Source organism: Haematobia irritans, chromosome 2, assembly GCF_050003625.1.
Source record: "Haematobia irritans isolate KBUSLIRL chromosome 2, ASM5000362v1, whole genome shotgun sequence".
Classification (NCBI taxonomy): domain Eukaryota; kingdom Metazoa; phylum Arthropoda; class Insecta; order Diptera; family Muscidae; genus Haematobia; species Haematobia irritans.
Window position 1 is genome coordinate 178,980,032 of NC_134398.1, and position 14,262 is coordinate 178,994,293.

Here is a 14,262-nt window from a genome sequence, read left to right on the forward strand (position 1 = left end):
ATGAACTTATCTAGATGAAAAAAATCTTTGGCGCCAAATCATGGTCATTCTTACTATGGGTTAGTTCATTTTTCGTAAACAATAGTAAACTTTTTTTTCGGTGTAGAAGACTATATAGAAACATAGAGAGATATAAATTTTTTTTGCATATCACTTTACTCCTTCAGATTTCCTGTTTCAGGAAAATAGGATAAATAGGGGGTTATATCGAAGCATGGACAGATACGGCCTATTTTTATACCCTACACCATAGGATGGGAAATCACGCTAACTTCCGAACGAAACAAGCTATCGACTTGAAACTTGGCACAAGTAGTTGTTATTAATGTACGTCGGATGGTATTGCAAATGGGCCATATCGGTCCACTTTTACGTATAGCTATATAAGCAGACCCCTAAATTTGCCTTGTGATTGCTCTTAGAGAAGCAAATTTCATCCAAACCGGCTGAAATTTGGTACATGGTGTTAGTATATGGTATCTAACAACCATGCAAAAATTGGTCTTTATCGGTCCATAAATCGATCGATCGATCAATAAATAGCTCCCATATAAACCGATCCCCCGATTTGGGTTGCGGAGCCTCTAAGAGAAGCAAATTACCTCCGATCCGGTTGAAATTTGGTACATGGTGTTAGTATATGGTCTCTAACAACCATGCAAAAATTGGTCCTTATCGGTCCATAAATATATAGCTCCCATATAAACCGATCCCCCGATTTGGATTGCGGAGCCTCTAAAAGAAGCAAATTTCACCCGATCCGGCTGAAATTTGGTACTCGGTGTTAGTATATGGTCTCTAATGACCATACAAAAATTGGTCCACATCGGCCCATAAGTATATATATCCCCCATATAAACCGATTACCAGATTTGACCTCCGGAGCCTCTTCTAAGACCAAAATTCATTTGATTCAGTTGAAATTTGGTAGGTGGTGTTAATATATGGCCTCAAATACCCATGCAAAAATTGATCGAAATCGGTCCATAATTATATATAGGCCCCATATAAACCGATCCCCAGATTTGACCTCCGGTGCCCCTAGGTAGTGCAAAATTCATCCGATTCGGTTGAAATTTGGTACGTGATGTTAGTATATGGTATCCAACAACCATGCAGGAATTGGTTCATATCAGTCCATAATTATATACAGCCCCATATAAACCGATCCGCAGATTTCACCTCTGGTGCCTTTTGGAGAAGCAAAATTCATCCGATCTGGTTGAAATTTGGTACGTGGTGGTAGTATATGATATTTAATAACCATGTCAAAAGTGGTTCATGTCAGTCCATAATCATATATAGCCCCCATATAAACCGATCCCGAGATTTGCAGGAGCAAATTTTATCCGAGTCAGTTGAAATTTGGTACATTGTGCTAATATATGGTCGTTAACAACCATTCATAACTAGGTCCATATCGGTCTACAGTTATATATAGCCCTCAGATAAATCGATCCCCAATCACACACAAATTGGTCCATATCAAGTTCATAATTCTATATAGCCCCGCTATAAGCGACCTCCATATTTCAATTCTGGCTCTCTACACTGAAAAAAAACATATCCGGTTCCAAAGATTTTATCTTTACTTTAACTTGCTTCTAGGAAACAAATTTTAATTTTTCGTTTTTTCAGTTTTTATACCCTCCACCATAGGATGGGGGTATATTAACTTTGTCATTCCGTTTGTAACACATCGAAATATTGCTCTAAGACCCCATAAAGTATATATATTCTGGGTCGTGGTGAAATTCTGAGTCGATCTAAGCATGTCCGTCCGTCCGTCCGTCTGTCCGTCTGTCCGGCTGTCCGTCCGTCTGTGGAAATCACGCTAACTTCCGAACGAAACTAGCTATCGACTTGAAACTTGGCACAAGTAGTTGTTATTGATGTAGGTCAGATGGTATTGAAAATGGGCCATATCGGCCCACGTTTACGTATAGCCCCCATATAAACCGATCCCCAAATTTGGCTTGCGGAGCCTTCCGGAGCAGCAAAATTCATCCGATCCGGTTGAAATTTGGTACGTGGTCTAAGTATATGGTCTCTAACAACCATGCAAAAATTGGTCCATATCGGTCCATAATTATATATAGCCCCCATATAAACCGATCCCCAGATTTGACCTCCGGAGCCTCTTGGAGGGGCAAAATTCATCCGATCCGGTTGAAATTTGGTACCTGATGTTAGTATACGGTCTCTAACAACCATGCAAAAATTGGTCCATATCGGTCCATAAATATATATAGCTCCCATATAAACCGATCCCCAGATTTGACCTCCGGAGCCTCTTGGAGGAGCAAACTTCATCCTACCCGATTGAAATTTGGTACGTGGTGTTAGTATATGGTCTCTAACAACCATGCAAAAATTGGTCCATATCGGTCCATAATTATATATAGCTCCCATATAAACCGATCCTCAGATTTGACCTCCGGAGCCTCTTGGAGGAGCAAAAGTCATCCGATGCGGTTGAAATTTGGTACATTTCGTTAGTATATGGCCTCTAACAGCCATGTAAAAATTGTCAAATTTTATTACTATAGAAAGTTTTGTCAAAATTTCATTTCTATAGAAAGTTTTGTAAAAAGTTTATTTCTATAGCAATGTTTGTCAACATTTTATTTCCATAGAAAATTTTGTCAAAATTTTATTTCTATAGAAAATTTTGTAAAAAATTTATTTTTGTAGAAAATTTTGTCAACATTTTATTTCTATAGACAATTTTTTCAACATTTTATTTCTATAGAAAATTTTGTCAACATTTTATTTCTATAGAAAATTTTGTCAAAATTTTATTGCTATAGAAAATTTTGTCAACATTTTACTTCCATAGAAAATTTTGTCAACATTTTATTTCTATAGAAAATTTTGTCAAGTTTTTATTTCTATAGAAAATTTTGTCAAAATTTTATTTCTATAGAAAATTTTGTCAAACTGAATTATATACGTATTTAATCGGCCTTTTTTTTTTGTTTAATATATACCCCTTATGGACTAACTTACAATTTAGAAGACAGTGTTAAAAAGTTTTACGATACCTTGCCATCGGCAAGTGTTATCGCAACCCAAGTAATTCGATTGTGGATGACAGCCTTTAGTAGAAGTTCCTACGCAATCCATGGTGGAGGGTACATAAGATTCGGCCTGGCCGAACTTACGGCCGTATATACTTGTTTTTTCTTCATATGCTATCAAAGTCCTTTAAAAACGATTTAACGAAAACTTTATTTTCCAAATTTAGACTCGACTTCCAGTAGAAAATATGCAATGTTTCAAGTAAAAAACGTCTTTAATATAAAGTTTTGAAAGATATGTCCTATATTTGGACGTTTTTTTGCTTTGTAGTCAAGATGCAAAAAGACAACAAATTTAAAGACAATTTCATTAATTTTTCTGAATTATTAAAGTTAGGTCGGCCTTAGCCCAAAAATGTTTTCTTTCATGTTATGGTACCCATTTTTAAGTCAAATCACTTAATTTTAAGGACAATACGACTTCATTAAAAAGTTTATCGACTTTTGGACACGGAAAAATCTTTATATTCGAGAAATGCATCTGCTATGCTAAGCAAAATTTGCATATGTATTTTAAGGACATAAAATCTTTGATCTCACGACAATATTTTTTCAGTGTACGCACCGTGCAAAAGTCAATGTCAATTCGTAATTATTTGTAGACTTACCTATACATAACTTTTTTGTCTAATATATATCACGTATGGACTAACTCACAATTTAGAAAACGATGTTAAGAAGTTTTAAGATACCATAACCCAAGTAATTCGATTGTGGATAACAGTCTTTCGTAGAAGTTTCTACGCAATCCATGGTGGAGGGTACATAAGATTCGGCCTGGCCGAACTTACGGCCGTATATATTTGTTTTTTTTTTTTTTTTTTTGAGAATGTTTTGTTTTGCGATTTAATCGGAGAAAAAAAGCATGAACAAATTAAATGTTGTCCACACCCGACTTTATTAAAATCCATAACAGTAACACATCGAAATATTGCTCTAAGACCCTATAAAGTATATATATCCTGGGTCGTGATGATATTCTGAGTCGATCTGAGCATGTCCGTCCGTCTGTTGAAATCACGCTAACTTCCGAACGAAACAAACTATCGACTTGAAACGTGGCACAAGTAGTTGTTATTGATGTAGGTCGGATGGTGTTGCAAATGGGCCATATCGGTCAAAATTTGGCTTGCGGAGCCTCAAAGAGAAGCAAATTTCATCCGATCCGGCTGAAATTTGGTACATGGTGTTAGTATATGGTCTCTAACAACCATGCAAAAATTGGTCTTTATCGATCCATAAATATATAGCTCCCATACAGCGTTGCCAAAATTGTTTCACCAAAAACCGCTAGATTTGTCCAAAAAACTAGCCAAAACAAGTAAGGAAAGTCTAAAGTCGGGCGGGGCCGACTATATTATACCCTTCACCACTTTGTAGATCTAAATTTTCGATACCATATCACATACGTCAAATGTGTTGGGGGCTATATATAAAGGTTTGTCCCAAATACAAACATTTAAATATCACTCGATCTGGATGAATTTGATAGACTTCTACAAAATCTATAGACTCAAAATTTAAGTCAGCTAATGCACTAGGGTGGAACACAATGTTAGTAAAAAAAAATATGGGAAACGTTTAAATCTGAAGCAATTTTAAGGAAACTTCGAAAATTTTTATTTATGATTTATCGGTCGATATATATGTATTAGAAGTTTAGGAAAATTAGAGTCATTTTTACAACTTTTCGACTAAGAAAGGAAAATGTTGGTATTTTGACCATTTTTGTCGAAATCAGAAAAACATATATATGGGAGCCATATCTAAATCTGAACCGATTTCAACCAAATGTGGCACGCATAGCAACAATGCTAATTCTACTCCCTGTGCAAAATTTCAACTAAATCGGAGTTAAAAATTGGCCTCTGTGGTCATATGAGTGTAAATCGGGCGAAGGCTATATATGGGAGCTATATCTAAATCTGAACCAATTTCAACCAAATTTGGCACTCATAGCGACAATACTAATGCTACTCTCTGTGCAAAATTTCAACTGAATCGGAGCAAAAAATTTGCCTCTGTGGTCATATGAGTGTAAATCGGGCGAAAGCAATATATGGGAGCTATATCTAAATCTGAACCGATTTGAACAAAATTTGGCAGGCATAGCTACAATGCTAATTGTACTCCCTATGCAAATTGGGTTAAAACTCTGGCTTCTGGGACCGTATTAGTCCATATCGGGCGAAAGATATATATGGGAGCTATATCTAAATCTGAACCGATTTCATTAAAATTTGGCACACTTGACTATAGTACTAATTGTTCTTCTTGTGCAAAATTTTAAGTAAATTAGGGTAAAACTCTGGCTTCTGGGGTCATATAAGTCCATATCGGGCGAAATATATGTATGGGAGCTATATCTAAATCTGAGCCGATTTCTTCCAAAATCAATAGGGATCTATTCTGAGCCAAAACACATACTTGTGCCAAATTTGAAGTCGATTTGACTAAAACTGCGACCTAGACTTTGATTACAAAAATGTGTTCACGTCTGTCCGTGACATCGCTATATCGACTCAAGAGCCCACCCTGAGCATTTTTGCCAAAGACACCATGTGTCTATCTCTTCTCCTTCTGGGTGTTGCAAATATATGCACTAACTTATAATACCCTGTTCCACAGTGTGGAGCAGGGTATAAAAAGCTAAAAAATTTTAAAAAATAGCTAGAAAAAAAGCTAAATTTTTTTTGTATCAATAGTCACATTTTTGATTGAAATTTAACAAACTTAAAGGCTTTATTTCAATAAAATGCATATTATTTTAATTTTATTCATTTTATTTCCATTTCTGTGAGACGGTAAGAAAATCTAAGTCATATTAGCTCTGTTTGCGTACTCGATACATTTTGATTACTATAACAAATTTTTACAGGAAGTCCTTCATTTATATTTCCTAGTAAATAAAAACTTTTTTATTACTAGGAATAGCAATAAGCAGCTGGTTAATCATCAACAATTCCAATGTCAAATAGAACTGCATTAGAAAATATCAATATATTTCGTTTTAACTGAATTAATGATAAATTCGTGAACGTATACACTTCTCCTAATATTACCCAAGAAAATAAAACCCATTCTAACTGTCTTGCAAGTTTATACTGAATAACTTTTATTCGAAAATTTCCCATACAAACCTATTGTTGTCCAATTTTCGTAAATGTAAATCCATTCCATTAATAAATAGCAGATTTGTTTTGATCCTATCACTACGAATTTTTTTATTGCATTGTTTTTGATGTTAAAAAAAAATAATACCACATTCAAAACTTTATTTCCTTAATTATTTCTATGTTCGCTTCCAAAGATTTTGTACACTTATGATTTTGGTATTGATTCAGAGTCAAATTCGAATTTATTCGTTTTTTCAGCTTTTTCTTCATGAGCTATCACAAAGCTTTAAAAACGTGCTAACCGCAACTTAAATTTAATTCAGACTAGACTTTAAGTAAAAATTATTCTGTGTATACGTTTTTAAAATAAAATGTTGAAAAATCTCTTCTATTTTTGAACGCTATTTTGGTTTGTGGTCAAGATACAAAATCTCCACAAATCTAAAGACTTTTTAATTAATTTTAAGAATTTTTTAGAATTGACCCCAGCCTTCTTTCATGAAAAGATACCCATTTTTAAGTTGAATCACTTAACTATAAGGACAAAGGGATTTTATCGGCTTTTGGACTTTTGTTTTCATAAGAGAAATTCACAAATGCTATTATAACCAATGACAATATTTTTTCAGTGTACAAAGCAATTCGCATCTACTATTTTAATTTAGTAATATCATAATAACTTTAGAATACGTATTATAATAACATAAAAAGGATAAACGAGTCAAATGCTATTATTCCTAATACTGACAGTTTATATAAGGAATTTGTATGGTAATAGTAGATTGTATGGTAATAGGTAATAGTTTGTATGGTAATATTAGATATTTTACGATAACTTTTATGAATACTAGGAAAAAACTTTACAACATAATGGCTGGAATAATTATTAAGGCTTAAATTGAGCTTTGAAATATGCGGAGACCCTTATTCTTGCAGCAAGACTTACATAAACACGAAGTTTTATCCATATTTCAATAGGAACATGTCGAAAATAAACAAGTACGGAAAATCTAAAGTCGGGCGGGGCCGACTATATTATACCCTGCACCACTTTGTAGATCTAAATTTTCGATACCATATCACATCCGTCAAATGTGTTGGGGGCTATATATAAAGGTTTGTCCCAAATACATACATTTAAATATCACTCGATCTGGACAGAATTTGATAGACTTCTACAAATCTATAGACTCAAAATTTAAGTCGGCTAAAACACTAGGGTGGAACACAATGTTAGTAAAAAAATATGGGAAACATTTAAATCTGAAGCAATTTTAAGGAAACTTCGCAAAAGTTTATTTATGATTTATCGCTCGATATATACGTATTAGAAGTTAAGGAAAATTAGAGTCATTTTTACAACTTTTCGACTAAGCAGTGGCGATTTTACAAGGGAAATGTTGGTATTTTGACCATTTTTGTCGAAATCAGAAAAACATATATATGGGAGCTATATCTAAATCTTAACCGATTTCAACCAAATTTGGCAGGCATAGCTACAATGCTAATTCTACTCCATGTGCAAAATTTCAACTAAATCGGAGCAAAAAATTGGCCTCTGTGGTCATATGAGTGTAAATCGGGCGAAAGCTATATATGGGAGCTATATATAAATCTGAACCGATTTCAATCAAATTTGGCACACATGACTATACTACCAATTGTGCTCCTTGTGCAAAATTTCAAGCTATAAAAAACGATAAAACTCTGGCTTCTGGGTCCATATAAGTGCATATCGGGCGAAAGATATATATGGGAGCTATATCTATATCTGAATCGATTTCAACCAAATTTGGCACACATAGCTACAATGCTAAATCTACTCCTTGTGCAAAATTTCAACTAACTCGGAGCAAAAATTGGCCTCTGTGGTCATATGAGTGTAAATCGGGCGAAAGCTATATATGGGAGCTATATATAAATCTGAACCGATTTCAATCAAATTTGGCACGCATAGCTAGAATGCTAAATCTACTCCCTGTGCAAAATTTCAACCAAATTGGGTCAAAACTCTAGCTTTTAGGACCATATTAGTCCATATCGGGCGAAAGATATATATGGGAGCTATATCTAAATCTGAACCGATTTCAATCAAATTTTGCACACTTGACTATACGACCAAGTGTTATGCCAATACAAAATTTCAAGCAAATCCGTATAAAACTCTGGCTGCTGGGTCCATATTAGTGCATATCGGGCGAAAGATATATATGGGAGCTATATCTTAATCTGAACCGATTTCAATAAAATTTGGCACACTTGACTATAGTACTAATTGTTCTTCTTGTGCAAAATTTTAAGCAAATTAGGGTAAAACTCTGGCTTCTGTGGCCATATAAGTCCATATCGGGCGAAATATATATATGGGAGCTATATCTAAATCTGAACCGATTTCTTCCAAAATCAATAGGGGTCTATTCTGAGCCAAAACACATACTTGTGCCAAATTTGAAGTCGATTGGAATAAAACTGCGACCTAGACTTTGATTACAAAAATGTGTTCACGGACAGACGGACAGACGGACATCGCTATATCGACTCAGGAACCCACCCTGAGCATTTTTGCCAAAGACAGCATGTGTCTATCTCGTCTCCTTCTGGGTGTTGCAAACATATGCACTAACTTATAATACCCTGTTCCACAGTGTGGCGCAGGGTATAAAAATATGTGAAATAGTTAAATCTGAAGCAATTTTAAGGAAACTTCGCAAAAGTTTATTTATGATTTATCGCTCGACATATATGTATTAGAAGTATAGGAAACTAAGAGTCATTTTTACAACTTTTGGACTAAGCAGTGGCGATTTTACACGGAAAGTGTTGGTATTTTGACCATTTTTGTCGAAATCAGAAAAACATATATATGGGAGCTATATCTAAATCTGAGCCGCTTTCAACCAAATTTGGCACGCATAGCAACAATGCTAATTCTACTCTCTGTGCAAAATTTCAACTAAATCGGAGTTAAAAATTGGCATCTCTGGTCATATGAGTGTAAGTCGGGCGAAAGCTATATATGGGAGATATATCCAAATCTGAACCGATTTCAACCAAATTTGGCACGCATAGTTACAATGCTAATTCTACTCCCTGTGCAAAACTTCAACTAAATCGGAGTTAAAAATTGGCCTCTGTGGGCAAAGGAGTGTAAATCGGGCGAAAGCTATATATGGGAGCTATATCTAAATCTGAACCGATTTGGATGATATTTTACAAGTTTTTCGAGACTCATAAAATATTCGGATGTACGGAATTTGAGGAAGATCGGTTGATATACACGCCAATTATGACCAGATCGGTGAAAAATATATATGGCAGTTATATCTAAATCTGAACCGATTTTTTCCAAAATCAATAGGGATCGTCTTTGAGCCGAAACAGGACCCTATACCAAATTTTAGGACAATCGGACTAAAACTGCGAGCTGTACTTTGCACACAAAAATACATAAACAGACAGACAGACGGACAGACAGACAGACAGACAGACAGACAGACATCGCTAAATCGACTCAGAATTTAATTCTATGACGATCGGTATACTAAACGATGGGTCTCAGACTTTTCCTTCTTGGTGTTACATAAAAATGCACAAACTTATTATACCCTGTACCACAGTAGTGGTGAAGGGTATAAAAAGGCCAAAAATAGCTAAAAGGGTGATGAAAAAAAGCCAGAAAAAAGCTAAAAGCTAAATGCATTTTTTTCCTCTAAACGTCTTCAAAAAAGCCAAATCTAGCGGGAAAAAAGCTAAATTGGCAACGCTGCTCCCATATAAACCGATCCCCCGATTTGGTTTGCGGAGCCTCAAAGAGAAGCAAATTTCATCCGATCCAGCTGAAATTTGGTTCATGGTGTTAGTATATGGTCTCTAACAACCATGCAAAAATTGGTCCTTATCGGTCCATAATAATATATAGCCCCCATCATAAGCGTAGGAAGGCTTCTGGGGAGGAGGCTTAGACCCCCCAGAAAAATTTTAGCCCCCCCCCCAGAATTTGAAAACCTATTTACGATTTTACATTTTTATAAAAATTAAGCAAGTATATACACATACAACGCACAAAGTTCCACTAAAGACTTTCATGCACAATCGAATTACTTGGGTTGTGGTAGAAGTCTGATATTTATGAAATAAAGCTGTGGTTGAACTTATGATTTAGTTGAATAAAAAATAGTAATTGATATTAGAACTATTCTTTCTGGAAGTGGTACACTCTTACTTACACTTTTACTCTTTTTTTAAATTATTTGAAAAAGAAAACAAAAAATTACGCATTAAAATATAAAAAAAAAATGAAGTAAAAAACTTTTTGTGTAGTTAAAATAGTTAACTTCTTTGTGAGGACATTTTTGGAAGTGCTTTTACAGTTGTGCCTTTAGAACAACTCCCAATTTTTTGCTGGGAAAAGTGTGGAACTACCCTACGGGAAATGGATCAACCACAGAACTGGTACAGGACTAGTCCCTGGTGTGTATGGACCGGTCCCAGTTTCGATCAAAACGTATGGAAGGGACCGTCCACCTTTACATGGGTTTGTCATTGACGGAGTAAACTTACATTTTAGGACGCGTCTTGGACTCACCCCAAAGGACATGTCCTGGAACAATTTAGCAGGAGCAACCCATAAACAGGTCCTCAGGAACCAGTCTCGGACAAACTCTTAGAAATCTCTTTCAATTTGGGCTCCTAATCGAACCCGAAATGAAAAAAAAAATTTTTTTGAAATATATCGAACAAAAGGTTATTCTGATAATTTTATTTCACTAAATTTTATTTCACAATTTGCACCAATTTCCCGTAGGGTACTTTTAGTTGCTTTATTATAAATTGATTCTCGAGTTATTTTGATGTCTATTTTTTATTAAATTTTATGAAATAAAACATTAGTTGAACCTATAAGTTCAGTCTATAAAGTTTTAGCTAGGGGGGCTATAGCCCCCCCCTAGGAAAATTTTCTAGCTACGCTAATGGCCCCATATAAACCGATCCCCCGATTTGGCTTGCGGAGCCTCAAAGAGAAGCAAATTTCATCCGATCCGGCTGACATTTTGTACATGGTGTTAGTATATGGTCTCTAACAACCATGCAAGAATTGGTCCACATCGGTCCATAACTCTATATAGCACCAATATAAACCGATCCCCAGATTTGTCTTCCGGAGCCTCGTGGAAGACTAAAATTCAACCAATGCGGATGAAATTTGTTACGTGGTGTTAATATATGGCCTCAAACACTCATGCGAAAATTGGTCGAAATCGGTTCATAATTATATATAGCACCCATATAAACCGATCCCTAGATTTGACCTCCGGAGCCCCTTGGAAGAGCAAAATTCATCCGATTCGGTTGAAATTTGGTACGTGATGTTAGTATATGATATTTAACAACCATGCCAAAAGTGGTCCATATCAGTCCATAATCATATATAGACCCCATATAAATCGATCCCGAGATTTGGTTTTAGAGCTACTTGGAGGAGCAAATTTCATTGTGCAAGCATATGGCCGTTAACAACAATGCCTAACTAGGTCCATATCGGTTTATAGTTATATATAGCCCTCAGATAAATAGATCCCCAATCACACAAAAATTGGTCCATATCAAGTCATAATTGTGTATAGCCCACATATAAGCGAATCCCATATTTCAATTCTGGCTCTCTACGTACCGTGCAAAAAAAGTCCATATCGATTCGTAATTATTTGTAGACTTAACTATACATACCTTTTTTGTCTAATATATACCACGTATGGACTAACTCACAATTTAGAAACCGATGTTAAGAAATTTTAAGATACCACAACCCAATTAATTCGATTGTGGATGACAGTCTTTCGTAGAAGTTTCTACGCAATCCATGGTGGAGGGTACATACGATTCGGCCTGGTTGAACTTACGGCCGTATATACTTGTTTTTTTTTTTTTTTGACAAAATCTATTATTAATTGCGCTGTTTTTAACCAAAGTTTTTCGCTGGACTGGGTAATTATGCACCGCTATGGACTAACTTTTGCATAAATATTGAAGAGCTGATACTGCATATAGCATATACAAGTATCAAATTTTAATCGGATTGAAGGAATTAGCATCTTCAGCACGCTCCGGAAATCCAATCTAGGGATCGATTTATGTTAAATGGGAACTATACTCAAAGGTGCGATATGGTCAATTTACAGTACTATTAGACCTACATCAATAACAAACTAGGTTAGGTAATCCCAATATTTACACTAAATTAGATGTTGCGGTTATACGCCTAATATGGTAACAACAAAAATCCCCAATAATGATTACACTTAAGATTCTTAATAGAGAGGTATTTACAAAATATTGAAATGTGTCGTTCTCCACGTGTCTGAGCCGACATAGAATAAACGGAGGAACGAATAAACAATACGTAAATAACAGGCGAATGACTTAAAGTCTTCAAGCAAAATTGTTTTCGTAACTCAATGCGATGCTGGTAGATATATGCTGTTTTTGTTTTTTTGGTATTTCAGTGGAATGTTGATGTATATGCTGTTTTTATAAGCTTTGTTAAAAGGACGAATAATTTTCCTTTCATATAAGAGAAACAAAATCAGTGGTGCCAGAGATACTAAAGCAGTGGAACCCACAGAATATTTTGTGACTTATATGGAGGCAATGTTGCTGGTTGCCCTTGAGTAATCCACAATAATTTGATATTGTCGTTTTAATGATTGCTTTATATAAAGCTTGGGTATATTATTTACCACACATGCACATGAACCACAAACCGTATGTCACCGTAGCATTATATGTTTCACAAAAAAAAAACACTCACATTCGAATGACAAATCTACACCGCATACACAAACACACTCACTTGCACTTACAGGATTAAATAAATATATGCCATAGGATCCTTTCTCGCAGTTGAAATTGTATATGTTAGCGAGTATTTTTTGTTGATTCACAGTATTGACAGGTTTTCGCTTTTGCAATTCTATGGAAGAAACAGGATTCAAAGGCCAGGATTTTAAGTAAAAATGCCTTAGATTTTTTATTTATTTATGGGAAAAACACGTATATCGTTTTTATGTTTTACTTTTTTACGATTTTAATACTCGTCTCTTTATTGAAAATAGTTTAATGCCAAAGTCCATAATGTTTTGTCTCACGAATTTCGAAATAAAAATTTAATATCCTTTTTATGTTCTTTTTGGTTGGTTACGTTTTCTTGCTATTGTTTTGTGTGTTTTGTTTTGCTTTGATTTTGGTCAAAAGAAAATACGAAAATAACCGGAATAGGGCAATATTATTCACTTCACTTATCAGACATTTAAGACCTCATTTTCCTTTTTCGGTTCAAACCATAGCCAAAGAAGGCGGCGCCGACAATGAAGATGATAATGACATCATCCTTTTCACTGAAAAATTATAAGGGGAAATGCTTCACTGAAAGTTATTCAACAACTTTCTTATTATTGCTTTGAAATTAATTCCATTATCCTTGAATCCTTGTTTTGGTTATTTTTAAATGTCCTTTTTCCTTCAGAGATAAAGAAAATATTTCACAAACCGTTTTTCTCTGTTTTGCGCTTTGTATCTTTGGTTATTGACTTTTTTTACCAAACTGCTATGGCTCGTTTTATTTTAGAAAATCCTTTTTTTTTTGTTGCCCATTCACAAAAATAGATTTTATTTCTTTTCTTTGCTAATAAAATTTTTAATAAAACTTATTTTGATTTTATTCCGTTCACCTTTGGTTATTTGCGACCGTAACGTTTACAAGTTTATCTGCAACTGAATTTACAAGATTTCATAGCGAGTCCCGTAAACTAGCATCCCGCATATGGACCAGCAAACTGCACAGCATCATAAATGAAAAGCTTTTACTCTCTGCCACCAACATTGGGCAACAAACAAGAAAGCTTTCTCTTATCCTATCAAAATGACTACCACAATGAAATACTGGGAAATTTTTCCTATTTTCAGGGTTTTGTTTTGATTTCGTTGTTTGTTATAACCTTTGCCGCTTTACTTATAACATGGCAGTTTGGGTGGTAAGAGGCAGTTTATTATATCTCTTTGACTTTCTC

At 34.9% G+C, this 14,262-nt stretch overlaps 1 protein-coding gene across 1 annotated transcript in view; it reads right to left on the reverse strand.

Moving 5' to 3' along the window:
* The window catches only part of wry (delta and Notch-like EGF repeat containing weary), a 333,478-nt gene extending 319,555 nt beyond the window's left edge, over positions 1–13,923 (reverse strand). The window contains exon 1 of the mRNA XM_075296948.1: positions 13,057–13,923. The gene's annotated coding sequence lies outside the window, so the exon portion shown is untranslated. The remainder of the gene's footprint in view (positions 1–13,056) is intronic.
* Positions 13,924–14,262: the final 339 nt, after the last annotated feature.